The sequence below is a fragment of the Callithrix jacchus genome, chromosome 21 (assembly GCF_049354715.1).
Source record: "Callithrix jacchus isolate 240 chromosome 21, calJac240_pri, whole genome shotgun sequence".
Taxonomy (NCBI): Eukaryota; Metazoa; Chordata; class Mammalia; order Primates; family Cebidae; genus Callithrix; species Callithrix jacchus.
The window spans coordinates 27,378,157-27,396,037 of NC_133522.1; the positions used below are offsets into that span (position 1 = coordinate 27,378,157).

Below are 17,881 nucleotides of genomic sequence, written 5' to 3' on the forward strand. Positions count from 1 at the left end.
GTTCTTTGTAGATTCTGGATATCAGCCCTTTATCAGATGGGTAGATTGCAAAAATTTTTTCCCATTCTGTTGGCTGCTGGTTCACTCTAATGATTTTTTCTTTTGCTGTAAAGGAGCTCTAGAGTTTAGTTAGATCCCATTTGTCTATTTTGGCTTTTGTTGCCAATGCTTTTGGTGTTTCAGTCATGAAGTCCTTGCCTATGCCTATGTCCTGAATGGTTTTGCCTAGGTTTACTTTTAGGATTTTTAAGGTGCTAGGTCTTATGTTTAACTCTTTAATCCATCTGGAGTTAATTTTAGTGTAAGGTGTCAGGAAAGGGTCCAGTTTCTGCTTTCTGCACCTGGCTAGCCAGTTTTCTCAACACCATTTATTAAACAGGGAATCCTTTCCCCATTGCTTGTTTTTGTCAGGTTTGTCAAAAATCAGATGGTTGTAGATGTGTGGTGATGCCTCCGCAGCCTCTGTTCTGCTCCATTGGTCTATATCTCTGTTTTGGTACCAGCACCATGCTGTTTTGATTACTGTAGCCTTGTAGCATATTTTGAAATCAGGTAGCATGGTGCCTCCAGCTTTGTTCTTTTTGGTTAGGATTGTCTTGGCTATGCAGGCTCTCTTTTAGTTCCACATGAAGTTTAAGGTGTTTTTTTTTTTTTCAGTTCTTTGAAGAGGGTCATAGGTAGCTTGATGGGATAGCATTGAATCTATAAATTACTTTGGGCAGTATGGCCATTTTCACAATATTGATTCTTTCTAACCGTGAGCATGAATGTTTTTACATCTGTTTGTGTCCTCTCTTAATTCCTTGATCAGTGGTTTGTAGTTCTCCTTGAAGAGGTTCTTTACCTCCTTTGTTACTTGTATTCCCAGGTATTTTATTCTCTTTGTAGCAATTGTGAATGGCAGTTCATTCTTGGTTTGGTGCTCTTTAAGTTTGTTATTGGTGTGCAGAAATGCTTGTAATTTCTGACATTGATTTTGTATACTGAGACTTTGCTGAAGTTGCTTATCAGTTTTAGGAGATTTTGGGCTGAGATGATGGGATCTTCTAAATATACAATCAGGTCATCTACAAATAGAGACAATTTGACTTCCTCCTTTCCTAATTGAATACCCTTGATTTCTTTTTCTTGCCTGATTGCTCTGGCTAGAGCTTCTAATACTATATTGAATAAGAGTGGTGAGAGAGGGCATCCTTGTCTAGTGCCAGATATCAAAGGGAATGCTTTCAGTTTTTGCCCATTCTGTATAATATTGTCTGTGGGTTTATTGTAAATAGCTCTTATTATTTTGAGATACCTTCTGTCGATACCTAGTTTATTGAGAGTTTTTAGCATAAAAGGCTGTTGAATTTTGTCAAAGGCCTTCTCTGCATCTATTAAGATAATCACATGGTTTTTGTCTTTCATTATGTTTATGTGGTAAATTACATTTATAGACTTGTGTATGTTGAACCAGCCTTGCATCCCTGGGATGAAGCCTACTTGGTTGTGGTGGATAAGCTTTTTGACGTGCTGTTGGATTGGGTTTGCCAGTATTTTGTGGAAGATTTTTGCATCTATTTTCCTCATGGATATTGGCCTGAACTTTCCTTTTCTTGTTGAGTCTCTGCAGGGTTTTGGTATCAGGATGATGTTGGTCTCATAAAATGATTTGAGAAGGATTCCCTCTTTTTGGATTGTTTGGAATAGTTTCAGGAGTGGTACCAACTCCTCTTTGTATGTCTGTTAGAATTCAGTTGTGAACCCATCTGAATCTGGGCTTTTTTTGTGGGTAGACTATTAATTGCTGCCTTAACTTCAGCCCTTGTTATTGGTCTATTCAGGGTTTCAACTTCTTCCCAGTTTATGCTTGGTGGGGGGTGGGGCGTGCAAGTTTCCAGGAATTTATCCATTTCTTCCAAGTTTATTTTTACTTTTATAATTGTGGAATCCTTTAAAAGAAAGCATGACCCATAAGATAAGTGGTGCTTAATATGGCACAGCAATTCTTTTAATAAATGCAATACTTGGATTTCAGTAACTTAAATTTGAAAAATAAGTTTTATTTTGAAATACCTTATAAAGGAAATTAATTTGATAAGTTTAACTTCAAAAAAAACAGAAATTAATAAGAAAAAAAGTGTTTATAAAAATAAATACAACACGGAAATGCATATATTCTGCTTTCCACAGGGCAAAGTTGATTTGATATCTCAGTTTGGCCTAGAAAATTATTTTTTTATGTCCTATTCTGGGAAAAGATCAAGCTAGATTGGTTTACTTCAGAAATAAGTAATGTATGTATTTTCTTAGCAATATATCTAAGATGACCTTGATTTGTGCTGGTTCTCAATGTGATTCATGATTCTTTATACATTATGCAAAAATTATTCAGTTTTCTAGGAAACATATAGTCTCAAGGGTTTGATTTTATTTCTATGAAGAAATCCTGAATTTCAGAAAATTTCAGGTTTTAAAGATATTTCTGAACTTATATTGAGACCACAGGCTTACTTCAGGAAATATTGATTTTTAAATAAAAAAGATTCACATAATCTGTAAGCTCTTGTTTCAGAAAGCTTCTGCATCTCTGGCTTTCCATTTTCCTGTGGAGAAACTTCAGCTGAAGTAACACACCTGCCTCCCTCTTACGTTTCAGTCTCTGATCTCCCTAGGAGGTGACCTGTGGTGAGCTTGAGAAGAAGAAAAATATCTGAGCACATCTGGTTCTCTCCTCTACTCTTTAAAAATTTTATCTGGCTGAAAGAAGAATACATTCTGGTTTATCCCTTAAAATAATCTTATCAGAGCATGTTCCCTTTTCAGTGTGGATGGAAATTCATGGGATGAAAGGGGTTCTGGGGAAGAGGACTGAATTGTCTACCCATGCCAATAACAAGGTAAAAAAACACATATATTCTTGTGATAAAATATTATCAAGCTGTTTTGACTGAAATGTTAAACCGTATTTACACTGAGTTTACATATAACTGAGCTAACATTTTGATCTCTATTTGCTAGTCTTGTCTCTAACTTTTGATTTCTTCTGAAATGTGGAAATGAATAGATAAATCTTATTTAATTGGCTTGCTAAGACCTTAACATTTTGGCACATTAACCACAGAAGTAGATAATAAGAAGTGAGATTTGGAGAACAGAGATAGAGGATCCTGGTCCATCACAGGAGGTGGTTCTAAACATATGCCTCATGGGGTTGAACATGGTGAGTTATAGCTAATTTCTACTACTTGCTGACTATTTTAATGATTGCTTGAATGGTTTTAATTGCAGGCAGGCAGTATGTGGATAAGCAAATACCAACTGCTTTGGTAAGAATTCACAAATCTGATTTAGACCAGACCTAGTCATGTGTTACTCAAACAGATTCAACTAGAAGGCAGAGAGAATGTTTGCATATCTAAGCTTCTATGTATCCATGGACTTAGTTTCTCAGCCAGGAGTGCAAAAACACTTGTTCCGTTTTGGAATTTCTTACAATATTGCCAAGTGCATTTAAACAAACAGCCCCCAAACTGCTTATTCTTTATGTTAATTTGAACTATTTCCAGGGCCTGTTTTGGGATGAATGTTTATATCATCTCAAAATGTGTAGGTTGTAGCCCTACCCCCCAATGCAATGGTAAAATTAGGAGTTGGAATATTTGCATGGTGATTAGGTTATAAACGTGTGGGGTGGGGGTCACAATGGAATTAGTGGCCTTATGAAAAGTGGGAAAGACATCAGCACCTGATCTCCCCACTTACTTTGAAGAACGGTCATATGAGCATACAGTGAGAAGACAGCCAAGTGAAAGCCAGGAAGAGATTCCTCACCAGAACCTGACTATGTTGGCACATTGCACTTTGGATTCTCAGCTTCTAGAACTGCTGTGAGAAAATAAATATCTGTTGTTTAAGACGCCTACTCTATGTCAGTTTGTTACAGTAGCATAAGTAGGCTAAGTTAGGGCCAAAAGAAGAAACTGTGAGTAAGCTAACCTCCTGTGTCCATGTGACTCTTTGACAGGCAACAAACTATTCCAGTACCACATGGTCTCGACTTAACTATCTACATAAACTCTGAATATGGCGTTAGGGAGCAGACATCAAAACTCTTTAATCACCCATGGAAGAAAAAGGTTACACATTTTATAAAAAGAAGAAAAAAATAAAGAAATAGAGCATGTGATATTATTTAGTTGAAGCACATAAAAATCTTGTTGAAATTATTGTAAATTAAAGACAAACATTTTAAGACATGGCCACCATAATATGAAAATCAATTTTATTCAAGAAATTAGAAAGTCTTGGGTTGATTTGAGTTAAAAAATAGATTATTGATGTTAAAAATGAATGAAAGAAAGAAATAACAAAATCAAAATAAAATACTGTGGTATGTGACCCACTTGATAGAAGCACAGATATTCAGTTCCTCAAAACTTCAATAACTGGGAATGGCCATGCTTTACAAAAAAAACTCATTTTTAGAAAAGGGTGCATACGAAGGTATTAGTGTTCCCTCTACAATCTCCCAGAGGCTCAGACTCCAGGAGCCTCAGTTCAGGAAACCACAGAGGCAGTTTCTTCAAAATGGCTTAATTTTCACATATTTGTAGATATCCGGCATTTTCTCTCTGATCTTGATTTCTGATTTGATTTCATTGTGGTTGGAGAAGATACTTTGTATCTTCCAGTCCTCTTAATTTTACTGGAACTTATTTTATGACTTACTATATATCCTATCATGGAGAATATTCCATGTGTACCAGAGAAATAAATGTTTTGAAATAAGTACGGATTTTAGGGTAAGCAGTTTTATACTAGAACTCAGAGAAAAAGCCTAAAATACCAACTCTCAAGAGAGGGGAGGACAGCAGTCTTTTGTCACTCAACAAAGTCATACCCACTGAAGACCAAAGACCAGGAGTATAGGGCTCCATGGGAAAGGGTGACTTAGGTTTTGGATTTGCTGCAGATTTGTCAGCTTTTCAAGAGGGCACTGATGTATTCAATGCCTCTCTGTGAGAGAGAAGACAACCCCTCTGCTACTTGATAATTGGATGATGCCATAATTGCTGTTTAACGTGCAGTTCCTTCAAACAGAGACCGTGTATACTGGCCCCAGTCTCTGAATAACTGACACAGAGGACTGGCTTACAGGGAAATACAAATTTATCACTTTCTCATGGAGCACTGAGCCTCTGCAACTGTATTTGGCAACAGAAATGAGGGTCAAGATTAAGCAATGAATGCTGAGTTTCAATCCATTTGGGGAAACTGCTATAGTAGTGAAGGTTTCTGTGGTTTTTTTTTTTTTTAATGTTATGCATAAAGATTGATTCTGAGATGGTCTTGTGTGTTGCACTCTTAAAGATACTGAAAAATGAAGCATACTAAACAGTTTGAACTAACAGAACTTCTGAACTAGAAAGGAACCCAGGCCACCAAGTTTTACTGGCTTTGGAAGGTCCCATGGAAGACACAAAAGATTATATAATTATTGAATTAACCACAAATCCACTAAGACAGTGGCTGTTATTTGGAAAGCAGTTTCATGCCAAATGGAAACCAACTGCTCTGCAATTATGCTGGTTTTGGCACAGGGATATTACCATATTCTGATGAATCATAGGTTGACTATTAAGCCCAATGCATTAAGAAAGAAAAATCTGTGGAATAATAAGAGGTATCACCATTCCCATGGTTTCAAGTTATCTTTGCAGGGATTCCCATGAATAATTTTTATGATCTCTTTCTTCACTTTTCTCCCTGAGTGTAATTAATATCTTTGGCTCTACATCCACTAATTTCAGTAAGTTGAAAGTACCATCACCTTACTTGTACCTAAAGCAATAGTGTTGAAAATCATAGTCACACTGAATTCTTCAACTTCCAAATTAATGTTTTTAACCACATTCTTTGAGCAACACAATGTTTAAATTATTATATGATCCAGCAATTCTACTTCTAGGTATACAACCAAAGGAATTGGAGGCAGGGACACAAACATTTTTATCTCATGCCATTGCACCATTATTTACAATAGTCCAAAAGTGGATGCAACTTAAGTATCTGTCTGTGAATACATGGAAAAACAGGACATAAATATAACAGAAAATAGAATAGGATAGAAAAGAATAGAATAGAATAATTATTCTGCCTTAATATAGAAGGAGAGGATTTTGACATATGGTACAACATGAAAGAACCTTGTTCTAAGTGAACTTGGGGATAAGGGAAAGAAGCAAGTCACAAAAGGACAAATTCTGTATGATTTTATTTATATGATGTACTTCATATAGTCAAATTCAAAGAGACAGAAAGTAGAATGGTAGTTGCCAGGATCTGAGCATGTGGGGAGCAGACAATGGAGAGTTACTGTTTAATGGGAAAAAAATTTCCATTTTGGAAGATGAAAAATATTCTGGAGGTGGATAGAGGTGGTTCCACGAGGATATAAATGTGCTGACTGCCCCAGAACTATACACTTGAAAATGATTAAAACTATAAATTTTATTAAGTATAATTCACAGGAAACGTTAATTTTAAAAATCTTATTAAATAATGCAATTCTAGTATATTAATATTACATATGCAACACTGCTCTAAAATCATGTGTTTGAGCTTCTGTTGCTAATTTCTATATGTTCATCCAGTGTAGTGGTTTTCTTATTAGATTTTTCACCAAAAATCCCTTATGATGAATAAGTTCTTTATTAGGCTGGGACTTTATTGTATTTTTTTTCTTAATCACAGCTACTTAAACAAGAAAAAATACAACTTTCATTTGATTTGTGTGTTTATTTTCTGTAATCAGCATAATCAAATAACTTGCACATTAAAATAGTTCTGCTGAGTTAACTTCTTGAAGTACTTTCAAGTATAAGTCTAAATGATTCACACCTGAGCATAAATAAAATAAATCAGCTCCTTGGAAATTGTCTCATGTTTTACTTCTCATACAAGTTTTACTTCAAAATATACATGTATTTCTCTGACCAGAATTGGGTTTCAACCATAATAAAACCAATAGAGTCAAATAAACTATCCCCAGTATTTTTCAAAACAAATCCACAGGTTAGGCAACTATGAAAAGATTAGTTTGTTGAGAACAAAACTAAACCAATAACTCGTCAAATTAATTATTAATAAGAGTAGTAAATAAAATTTAGTTTAGTTTTTTTTTCCTCATGAAAACTTTGAAATGAACAAAGGAAGATGTTTGACAGTATGAAATGTTGCACACTCCAAAAACATATTATAACTATGGGCATTATTTTTGTGTCTACATATATTTATGTTTAATGGTGTGGGTGTATATGTGTGTGTATCCATCCTTGAAATTTAATCCCAAGTTATAATCTTTCTTTTTTTCTCTACAGCTGCAGAGCACTGACCAAGTTATTATCTTCAACTCTCTCAAAGGGTGAAGAGAGAGAAGCAACATTGGGTCAACTGGCTTTTTTTAATCCCTTTCCCTTCTTCAGTTGTGGGCTGGAGAGGGATGTAATTCCAAGGACATTGGCAAGCCTTTTATTATATGGATATGCTTTACATAACTACAGTTTATCCATCAGAATGAAATATACACAAAAGCTGGAAAAAAATCAGTCTTCTTAAAAGATGGAAAGTGATTCTTTCTGTTTCCAAATAAAACTGAATTATAACATTCTTCATATTTCTCTTGGTACGCACTTTGTTTAAAAATTAGAAATTAAATTTTTTAAGTAGACCAAAGTTTGTATTCAGAGAAAGACATTTTTACTGCTATAGTGATCATTATTATAAAATGCTTCTAAAGTCCAATCAATGATAAATGTTAAAATCATAACGGAATATATTGTGTGCTACATGAAAGATAAAATACATGGAGAAAATCCACTTTAAATAGTAAAAAAAAAAGAAAAAAAATTATTATAGCTTTTCTCTAGGAAATATTCTGTGAAGGGAAATGACAAAGTTGTGCATTAGTTCAAAGAGTTGAATAAATAGTGGAATATTTTTTATTTGCTTTCTGCTTTTTTCAATCAGTGTTTCACTGAGTATGATTAATAGCACCATTTACTATTACTAGAAAACTGAATTAGTTGGGTGCACCTGTGGCTCCTACCTGAATAATCCCAACATTTAAGGAGGCCAAGCCAGGAGGATTGCTTGAGGGCAGAAGTTCGAGAAAAGTCTAGACAACATAGTGATTCCTTGTCTCTATAAAAAATTAAAAGAAAAAAATTAGCTGGGAGTCTTGGCACAGGCATGTAATCTTTGCTTCTCAGGAGGTGAAGGTTGGAGAATTGCTTGATTCCAGGACTTTAAGGCTGCATTGAACTGTGACTACACCACTGTACTGTTAAGGAAAGGTAATCAAAATATTTGAGAGCTTGCATATATCAAGAACTTTATGATATCATATTTAATATTCATATTAGTATTCTAATGTAGATATTATTTGCAAGAGGTGTGTAACTTACAACATTCACACAAACTGCTGGCTTTATTCACTGGCTCCCATTACCCTCCTTAAATAATAGGTTTAAAAAATGCTGTAGGATATGTATTTGATGAAGTAACATTTGGCTGTGATACTGAATTGGAAAAAGGTACAGGAAAAACGTATGCAAAACTAAGAGATTTCAGAATACTTGTCAAAGGTCTCTGTTGAATTTTTAGTCTCAGCTAAATTGTGGCTGAGCAAGCAGTAATGCATGAGAGTCCAATTGAGGTTAAAAAGGACCATATGGGTCAATGCCTGGGAGCTTAAGGACAATTTCCTCTGAGAACCTGTGTGACTAGGAACCTGGAATCACACAGTTAATAGAAAAACAGAACTTTGTAGATATGTGTTGAGAGAAGTGGAATTAGATCATATGGGGATTGTGAAGTCATGTAAATCAAAGGCACAGTTTGAGGGCCCTGCATCTGCAGGTCATGTTGACCTTCCTGGCCAGGGGGTCTCATTGTATACGTGTTATGAATAGGTTTTGAGGATTCTGAAGGAAAAGGGTTTGAGGAAAACTAACTCTTTCCAGTGTTTACAGAGTTATATGAGAGGCCGAATGGTAGTAAAATTTGATGAAAAAAATACATCTAGCAGGAAGGCAGAAATTGTTTAAAGTATCTGTGGAAATGGAATTAAAGTCATTATCAGGACGTAACTGTGGTAGAAAGAGGGATGTGTTGCCCAGATGCCTCTTCAAGGAAGAGCTTTTGCTCAGCTCTAGAGAGTGCAGTCAGAAGTCTTTCCCCCTTTTATTACCTGGTGTTGGTTCTTATTAAATGTCATTCATACCAAATTCTATCTCAGAATCTTCTTCTGGAAGATCCAATCTGAAAAATATAAAGTTATTAAATCAATGAATGTGTTTCAAAAAAGAAAAATAAAAAAGAAAGGATAACATGTTTCCAATAATAAGATGCAGTGCTTACAGAGGCTCTAAAATGAAGGTCAATCTTAAAAAAATAATGAAATCTCCATCTATGTATGAAGATCTCAGAAAACCTTTAGTCCTTTCAACAGAGAAAACATTGAAACTGGAAAGAGAAGACTAAATTTAGTCTTCCGGATTCTATCCTATGTTGAGTTAAATAAACGTGAGCCAGTCACTTATTATTAGCGAACCCCAATTTCTTATTTGGTAAAATCGTTCACTACATAGCTAATCAGAGTTCACATTCAGTTTCTCCTTTGGATATTTATTATTGCTCCAATATCCTTTGTAAATTGTACTAGAATGACCTAGCAACTAGAAAAAATGATAGGTATGCAATAAATAATTTAGATGTATTATATATAACATATGACTTTCTAAAACACCTGATCAGTAACGCTTCAGTTGTTTTTCAGAAAATAAAGCTGCTCTCAAATTCCTTAATTTTACCTTTGGTAATTTTGAAGTATTTGTCCAAGAACTTGTATAAATGAACTTTTTTCTTCTAATTGAATTTAGGACATTGGGACAAAATAGATTTTATTTAGAAAGCAAGAGAAAACATTCCTTATTCAATGCAATTTTTTTTAAATCCCACAAGAATTCTTCTTTTAAGTTATGTATGATGGGTCACTGACATTATGATGATGCCTATAAGCTGAATAAAGCTGACTATTCCTTGCTTTTCCCTTTCAGTGTATTAGGACTGCGATTACTTGTGAACCAACCTAGTACATGTGCATTTTTGTATGTTTCTTTTAGATAGACTATGAAACCTCAAAGGCAATGACTACCTGGGCTCTGCATCCCCAGCAGTTTTCAAGTGTTTGACATATGCTAAGGACAAATATATGTAATAAACTAGTTATGAGTGACTTGGGTATATACCGCAATAAACATGTTTAAATTGTTCTGAGTTGAGTTACTTATTTTCTAAGATGGCAAGAGCAAATGGAGGATTATTCTCTGTTCTTACTCCAATCACAGAATTATTATAAGTAGTTTAGACCAGTAAGAACCCTGGTTCATTACATATTTGTGCAAATCCTGTATTCTACTTCCACCACAGTCAACAGTGTGAGCTCACAAAACTTTTATAAACTTCAAGGACTTTGTCTTTGCAATGGGTGTAATAATGTCTATCTAAAAATGTAGTTTTAAAAAATAAATAACGAATGCAAAGTCTTAATGTGGTATCTGGCTACTGTTAGTATACCACAGCAATTTTTCTCTCTCTTTTTTTTTTTTAACTATCCATGGCCCAAAAAGAGCTACCTCATGTGGTGAGTTTCCTCCAAAGTACTAGAAGATGGTGTAGCTACCAAGATCACTTTATTGATAGAATGTTGGTTTTGAGGGTATAAGTCTCAAAGAGTTCATTCTGGCTCTCAGAATCAAGCAATTTATTAATGTTATGATGTCTGTCACATCATGGAAACTAGGATATGGACTTCTGCACAACTCATGCGTACATTTTCTTATTAAGACTCATAAAATAAAAAAAAGTACTTAGCCTAATGTAATATTGATGTCTGAGGCAGCCCATCTGGAACACGATGCCAACTGCAGTGAGGGAGGTTCAGCCAGGGCTGTGTGCTCTCTGGAGCTGACAGGAGCCATACCACCTTCTGAGATAAAAGGATGGGATCCCTGCCCTCCAGGGAACAGCTATAGCTTCCCAGCTATAGCTGCAGCCCCAGGCATTCCTGTGCTTTCTGGAGCCCCAGAAGTATCCTTGCCCCAGAGTCTTGGAAATGCATGCTCTTCTTGCCTGTACTCTCCCTGCTCCTGGTGCTCATTCCAATTTCAGAGCAAAGTGGTTGCTGAGCCTAAGAACTGTTGCTACCTGGCCAGGTGTGTACTCACTCAGGGCAGTGCTGGCTCGCCAGCTCCCTGCTGCCTCAGATCCTTCTAGACTTTGGGCTTCAATGAGCACAGGAGGGAAACCAAGTGGGGGCAGAGAATAGCTCAGAGCAGACCAACAGGAGACCCTCAGCACTAACAGCTGGGGTACCATGGATGGCAGATTGATAGTGGCAAGAAGCAGACAGGCTTCTGGGCAGAAAGGGGTGGGCCATGGTGAAGCCCCAACTTCAAGCCAGAGGTGGCCTGAAGCCTGGGGACTGGGCTGCCATTTCTGTGACCAGAGTAAGAACTTATGGTGCTTTTTATGGACCCATCCATTGCCACCCATGGACCACTCAGCATGCATTTTCTGCCTTCTGAAGCCCATAAAAACCCAGGACTCAGCCGGACTTGGACAATGAAACAACCTGTTTGCAGATAGGAGCTATTCACTGTGTGTTTCCTCTCTGCTGAGGGCTATGTGGATGATGGGATGTCCTGCTATCAGAAAGGAGCTACCCACTCTGGGCCTCCCCTTCACTGAGGGCTGCAAAGACATTGGGACTACCAGTTGCAGGAAGGAGCTACCCACTTTAGGTCTCCTGAGAACTGTTTTGCCCCTCAGTGAAGTTCCTCTCTGTCTTGCTGACCCTCCAGTTGTCTGCATACCTCTTCTTCATTCCTCCTGGATGTGAGACAAGAACTTGGGACCCACTGAATGGTGGGACTAAAAGAACTGTAGCACAAACAAAACTGAAACATGCTCCTTGCTCAGCACACTGTGGGCAATGAGAAGGTGAGAAGAACTGAGGCCTTTTGTGAAGCCCAGACCTAGGGGCTCCCCAAGCCAGAGCCGTGACTCTCTTTTGGGGGTTCTGCAGTTCCTGGCATCTGCAAGCTTCTGTCACCACCGTGTTTCCTTTTTCAGCCATGGGTGCCCTCAGTGGAAGTCACATGCAGTACATATGGTCCAGCCATGGTTTTGCATGGAGCCAGCACACCCCTTGCCACTCTGTACTTGGCTCGCACTTGGCAGATGTGGGATATGAGCTGGTAAAGGGAGCCAAGCTCAGCCTGTTGGGTCAAGTGGGTAGAACAAGCCCAATGAGCATGAGCAATACTCAGGTAGAAGGTGCCGCAGGCCACAGAGGATTATGACTGATGAAGGGACACTTCAAGGATCCTGTGACAGTATTTCCCTCTCTCTGTTCACTTTTAACTCCTTTCTAAAAAGTGATTAGCAAGTTCTCCACCACAAAGTTAGATTATAATTCAGGAATATCTTCAGGTTTCTTATTTTCTTGCTGTGTACTCATTTTATCTGCCATCAATAGTGAGTCAGAGATTCCATTTCCTCATCTGAAATTATGGTAAGACTACATTTACAGGAATTTGTGGTAATTAAATGAGTTCCAGATTCTTATAAAACTAGAAATAATTTATTTCATCTGTATGTTTAATACTATTATGTTATTACTGGGACCCTTACTATTGATTTTATTTACCTACACTTTCTAGCCACATAAAGCAGAAATAAAATTAAATTACATAAATTCTCTATGACAGCATGAGAAGGAATGTGTAATAGCAAAAGAAAATTGTATTAAAATAAAAAGTCTACATTTCTACAGTCTTATCTCATTTTGTTGTGCTTTACTTTATTGTGCTTCACTTGATTGTGTTTTGCAGATACTGCAATTTTTTACAAATTGAAGGTTTGTGTCAACCCTGCATCCAACCAGAATATTGGCATCATTTTTTCAACAGCATGTGCACACCTTTTGTCTCTGTGTTATAGTTTGGTAATTCTCTTAATATTTCAGACTGATTCATTATCATTATATCTGTTAACAGTGATATATGATCAGTGATCTTTGATGTTACTATTGTAATTGTTTCAGAGTGCCAAGATCTGTGCCCCAAAAAATGTAGCTAACATATTCAATTAACGAAGCCCCGACAGACTGAAATCCAGGCCTTTTATGCCAAACAGTTAAACATGTTGTGAACAAAAAGAAAAGTTCTTGAAGGAAATTAAAAGTGCTACTCTAGTGAATACATTAATAATAAGAAATCAAAACTGCCTTTTTTGCTGACATGAAGAATGTTTGAGTGATCTGGAGAGAACGTCAAACCAGCCACGTAATTTCCATAATCTAAAGCTCAATCATGAGCTTGACTCTGTGAATGCTGAGAGAGGTAAATAAAGCTGCAGAGGAAAAGTTGGAAGCTAGCAGAGGTTGGGGAGGTTTAAAGTAAGAAGCCATCTCTGTAGCATAAAAGCACAAAGTGAAGCAGAAAATACTGTTGTAGAAGCTGCAGTAAGTTGTTCAAAAGATCTAGCTAAGATAATTAAGATGGCCACTCTAAAAAACAGATTTTCAATGTAGATGAAGCAGCCTTCTGTTACAAGAGAATGCAATCCGGGACTTTCATAGCTAGAAAGAAGTCAGTTTCCTGGCTTTAAAGCTTTAAAGAAATGGCTGGCTCTCTTGTTAGCATTTAATGCAGCTGATAACTAAGGTGAAGCCAATGCTTATTGACCATTCTGAAGATTCTTGGATGTTTAAGAAAATACTAATTCTTAAATGTAACAACAAAACCTAGATGCCATCATGTCTGTTTATATCATGGCTTACTGAATATTTTAAACCCACTATTGAGACGTATTGCTCAGGATGAAAGATTTATTTTAAAATATTACTGTTCATTGGCAGTGCAGCCAGGCACCAAGAGCTCTGGTGGAGATGCACAAATTTAATGTTGTTGCATGCCTGCTAACACAACATCCATTTTGTAGACCATGGACCAAGGAGTAATTTCAAATTTCAAGTCTTGTTATTTAACAAATACATTATGTAAGGCTATAACTGCTATAGCTAGTGATTTCTCTGATGGATCTGGGCAAAGTAAATTGAAAATCTTTTGAAAATAATCTACCATTCTAGATGACATTAAAAACGTGATTCATGAGAAGAGAGCAAAATATAAACATTAGGAGGAGTTTGGGAGAAGTTAATTCCAGCTCTCATGGATAAACTTTAAGGGTTTAAGATTTTAGTGGAGGAAGGAAGTGCAGATGTGGTGGACATAGTAAGATAACTAGAACAAGAAGTAAAGCCTGAAGATGTGACTGAATTCCTGCAATCTCATGCTAAAAAGTTAATGAATGAGAGATTGCTTCTTATGAATTGGCCACAAAAAAAATGGCTTATTGAGACAGAATCTACCCCTGGTAAAGATGCTGTGAACACTGATGAAATGACAATGAAGCATTTAGAATATTACATGACTTATTTGATAAGCAGTGGTAGGATTTGAGAGGATTAGCTCTAGTGTTGAAAGAAGTTCTACTATGGGTAAAATCCCATCAAACAGCATGGCATTTTCCAAAAAAGAAAAAACTTGGTGGAAGAAACAGTCAATCCATGAAGCTGACTTCATTGTTGTCTTAGTTGATGGAGTTGCCGCAGCCACCCCAACCCTCAGCAACTACCATTTGCTCAGTCAGCAGCCATTGAAATCCAGGCAAAAGCTTCCCTCAACAAAAAGACTATGACTTTATGAAGGCTCAGGCGATACCATTTTTTAGTAACAAATGTTTTTAAATTAAGTACTTTTTTAACATTGCCAACTAGCAGACTACATTATAGGCAAACATAGCTTTTATATGAACTGGAAAATCAAAAATAAATGAGTGATTCACTTTATTGCAATATTTGTTTCATGGTGGTGATTTGGAGTAGAACCCACAATATCTCTGAGGTATGTCTGTACCACTGTACATCTATTAGAATGGTCAAATCCAGAATATGCATAACACCAAAGGCTGGAGAGCATTCAGGACAGCAGGAATCTTACTCATTGCTGATGGAATGTACTGGTATAGCCACTTTGGAAAACAATTTTGCAGCTTCTTACAGAAGTAATCATACCCTTAACTTATGATTCAGAAATTGAACTCCTTAATATTTACCCGAAAGAATGCAAAATATGTATATATACACCAACATCTGCACTCTGTTTATATAATGATAGCAACTTGATTCATAATTGCCCAAACTTGGAAGCAACCATGATTTCTCCTGTAGATAAATGGATAAGTAAATTTTGTTACAAACCAACAATAAAATATTATTCAGCACTAAAAGAAATGTGCTATCAAGCCATGAAAATATGTAGGAGGAACTTAGATCCTTATCACTAAGCAAAACAGGCCAATTTGAAAAGGCTACATACTATATAATGTTAACAATATGACAGTTTGGAAAGTGAAACTGTGCAGACAGGAAAAAGAGTAGCTTGTAAGGATTGGAGAGAAGGGAGGGATGAATAGGTAAAGAGAGGATTTTTATGACAATGAACTACTCCTTATGATTTAAAAAAAAAGTGGTGGAAAAATGTCATTATAAATTGTTCCAAACTCATTGAATGAACAATTCCAAGAATAAACCCTAACGCAAAGTATGGATTTTGAGTGATAATAATGTGTTAAGGTAGGTTCATTGATTGTAACAATTGTACCACACTGTTGAGAGATGTGGATAATGGGGGAGACCACACATATGGAAACAGGGAATATATGGGAAATCTTTACCTTCTTCTCCAACTTGAATCACAAGCATTTATGCATGAAATTTGAGAACATAAAGAGAATATACAGTCATACTATGATACCTCCTGTTAATTACAGATACAAGGAACATGAAATATCCAATATTGAATTTGTTTTAAATGTGCTTTGTTAGGATTTTGTTTTGCATTTTCTTCTATTCCATTTAAGTCAAAATTCCTTGAAGGTAAGTTCTTCTACATGTTAGACTTAAACGTTGTATCAGTTCTGTCTTCTAAAATAAAACACAGAGTAAGTCAATATTCAATACAGCCATATTTATATATTAAGATAGTAGCTTTTCCTTTTAGACATTTTCAAGGTATTCTCTTCTACCACCTAGTTATCCAAATATTTGTTTAGGTTGATTATAATGAAATGCAAAATAATACAATATGACTTATCTCCCAATATGTACAACTTAAAAAATCCAGAAATATGATTAAAATATTGTTTTAAATAAGGGCTTGATGACCAACTGGAAGAAATAGTACAGTGAAAATTTCTACAGGAGTCATAAGTTAAATCTTAGTAAAATCTTTGAAGCACTGTCTTTTTATTTGTACTATTCAAAAACATTTTCAACTTTATGGATTATAACACACATTTCAATACCTATAATACAAAGATAGCATATAGAATATGTAGAAGTGTTCTGGTTTTATTTTACAAAATTTGGTTTAGTAATTTGTTTATTCTTCAATAAATTGATTAACAAGGAGAACAAAAAAGCATAGAAAAGTTGTTTAGCTATCTACATTTACTCATTATCTGTAAATTATGAACAGTTCGAGGACTACAGAATCTTTAATAAATCACACATATATTTTTGAAGACATTTGACTGAAACATAATGGATGTACATATTTTATGGTATCTGTGATAATTTCATACATTCATTTAATCAAATTAGGACAACTCAGATATCCATCACCTTAAATATTTATCTTTTTTTATGGTAGAAGCATTGAAATTATTCTCCTCTAGCTATTTTGAAATGTTCAATTGATTATTGTTAACTATAGTTACCCTATTGATCTGTTGACTAAAAAAATTGAACAAAATACTAAATGAAAATATGAAATAAGCAGGCATAGATTTCCTTAAAATCTGGTTTTTCAGGAAACTTTACTTTTATTACTTTTACAGTTGCCTTATCTACATCTTGTATGGCAGCATTTTATTAATGACTCACTTTTTAAGAGTAAACCATGTATTTTAACTTTAATAGAATACATTACTCTTTCAAAGCAGGTTGGATTAGTTTATCAAACTATTCATTTAAATTAAATCAGTAATTACAACAACAAATATTACCATTAAGGCCACAAATAATGTTGATTAATGCTAATACTTGTTTCAGTTTAGTCTGATTGAGAGAGCTCTTCCAGTCTGTAGATATTATCATGTGTAATGGCTACATTGTGATTTTTTAATGGATTATATATTTGTATACAAAAAAAATACTCTCCTATTTGTAATAGATTAAGTCTTCATTATTTTATTTTTACACAATTCACTATGAGTTAATGGTTTTAATGGTTCTCCCATAATTAAATAAGAATTTATAGAGGAGACATTTTTCTGTAACAGTAAATGACATTTTTTAAAAAGTAGTGAATCTTCCTAAAAATTTCTTCCCCAAGAAGACACAGAATGTCTGTCCATACTTTTGTTTAATATTCTCAGTGATTCCCCCCCTAGACATTATTATTCCCATATTACAGATGAGGAAATTGAAGGCTTATTTACTAAAAGTTCCCTGAAATAATTTGTATAAGCATTTTTTCTATAAAGTAAATAGAATATTTTCATGACTTTAGTATTGAAAACAACAAATGTACATTTCCTTTTTAGGTTTATGTTCTCTACTCTTGAGCTCTCCTTCCGTGTTCAATCCTGACTGCCTTTTATCTCTGAAAGATCATTGTCCCCTTTGTCAGAATCAACTATAATAAATTGTCTTTAATCTTTACGAGCTTGCATCAGTTAAGTTATACTACTTCAGTTATATTAAAAT

General features: G+C 35.4%; 1 pseudogene; it reads right to left on the reverse strand.

Moving 5' to 3' along the window:
* Nucleotides 1-12,181, reverse strand: part of LOC100403769 (condensin complex subunit 2 pseudogene) — a 68,700-nt pseudogene extending 56,519 nt beyond the window's left edge.
* Between the last annotated feature and the right edge of the window lie 5,700 nt (nt 12,182-17,881).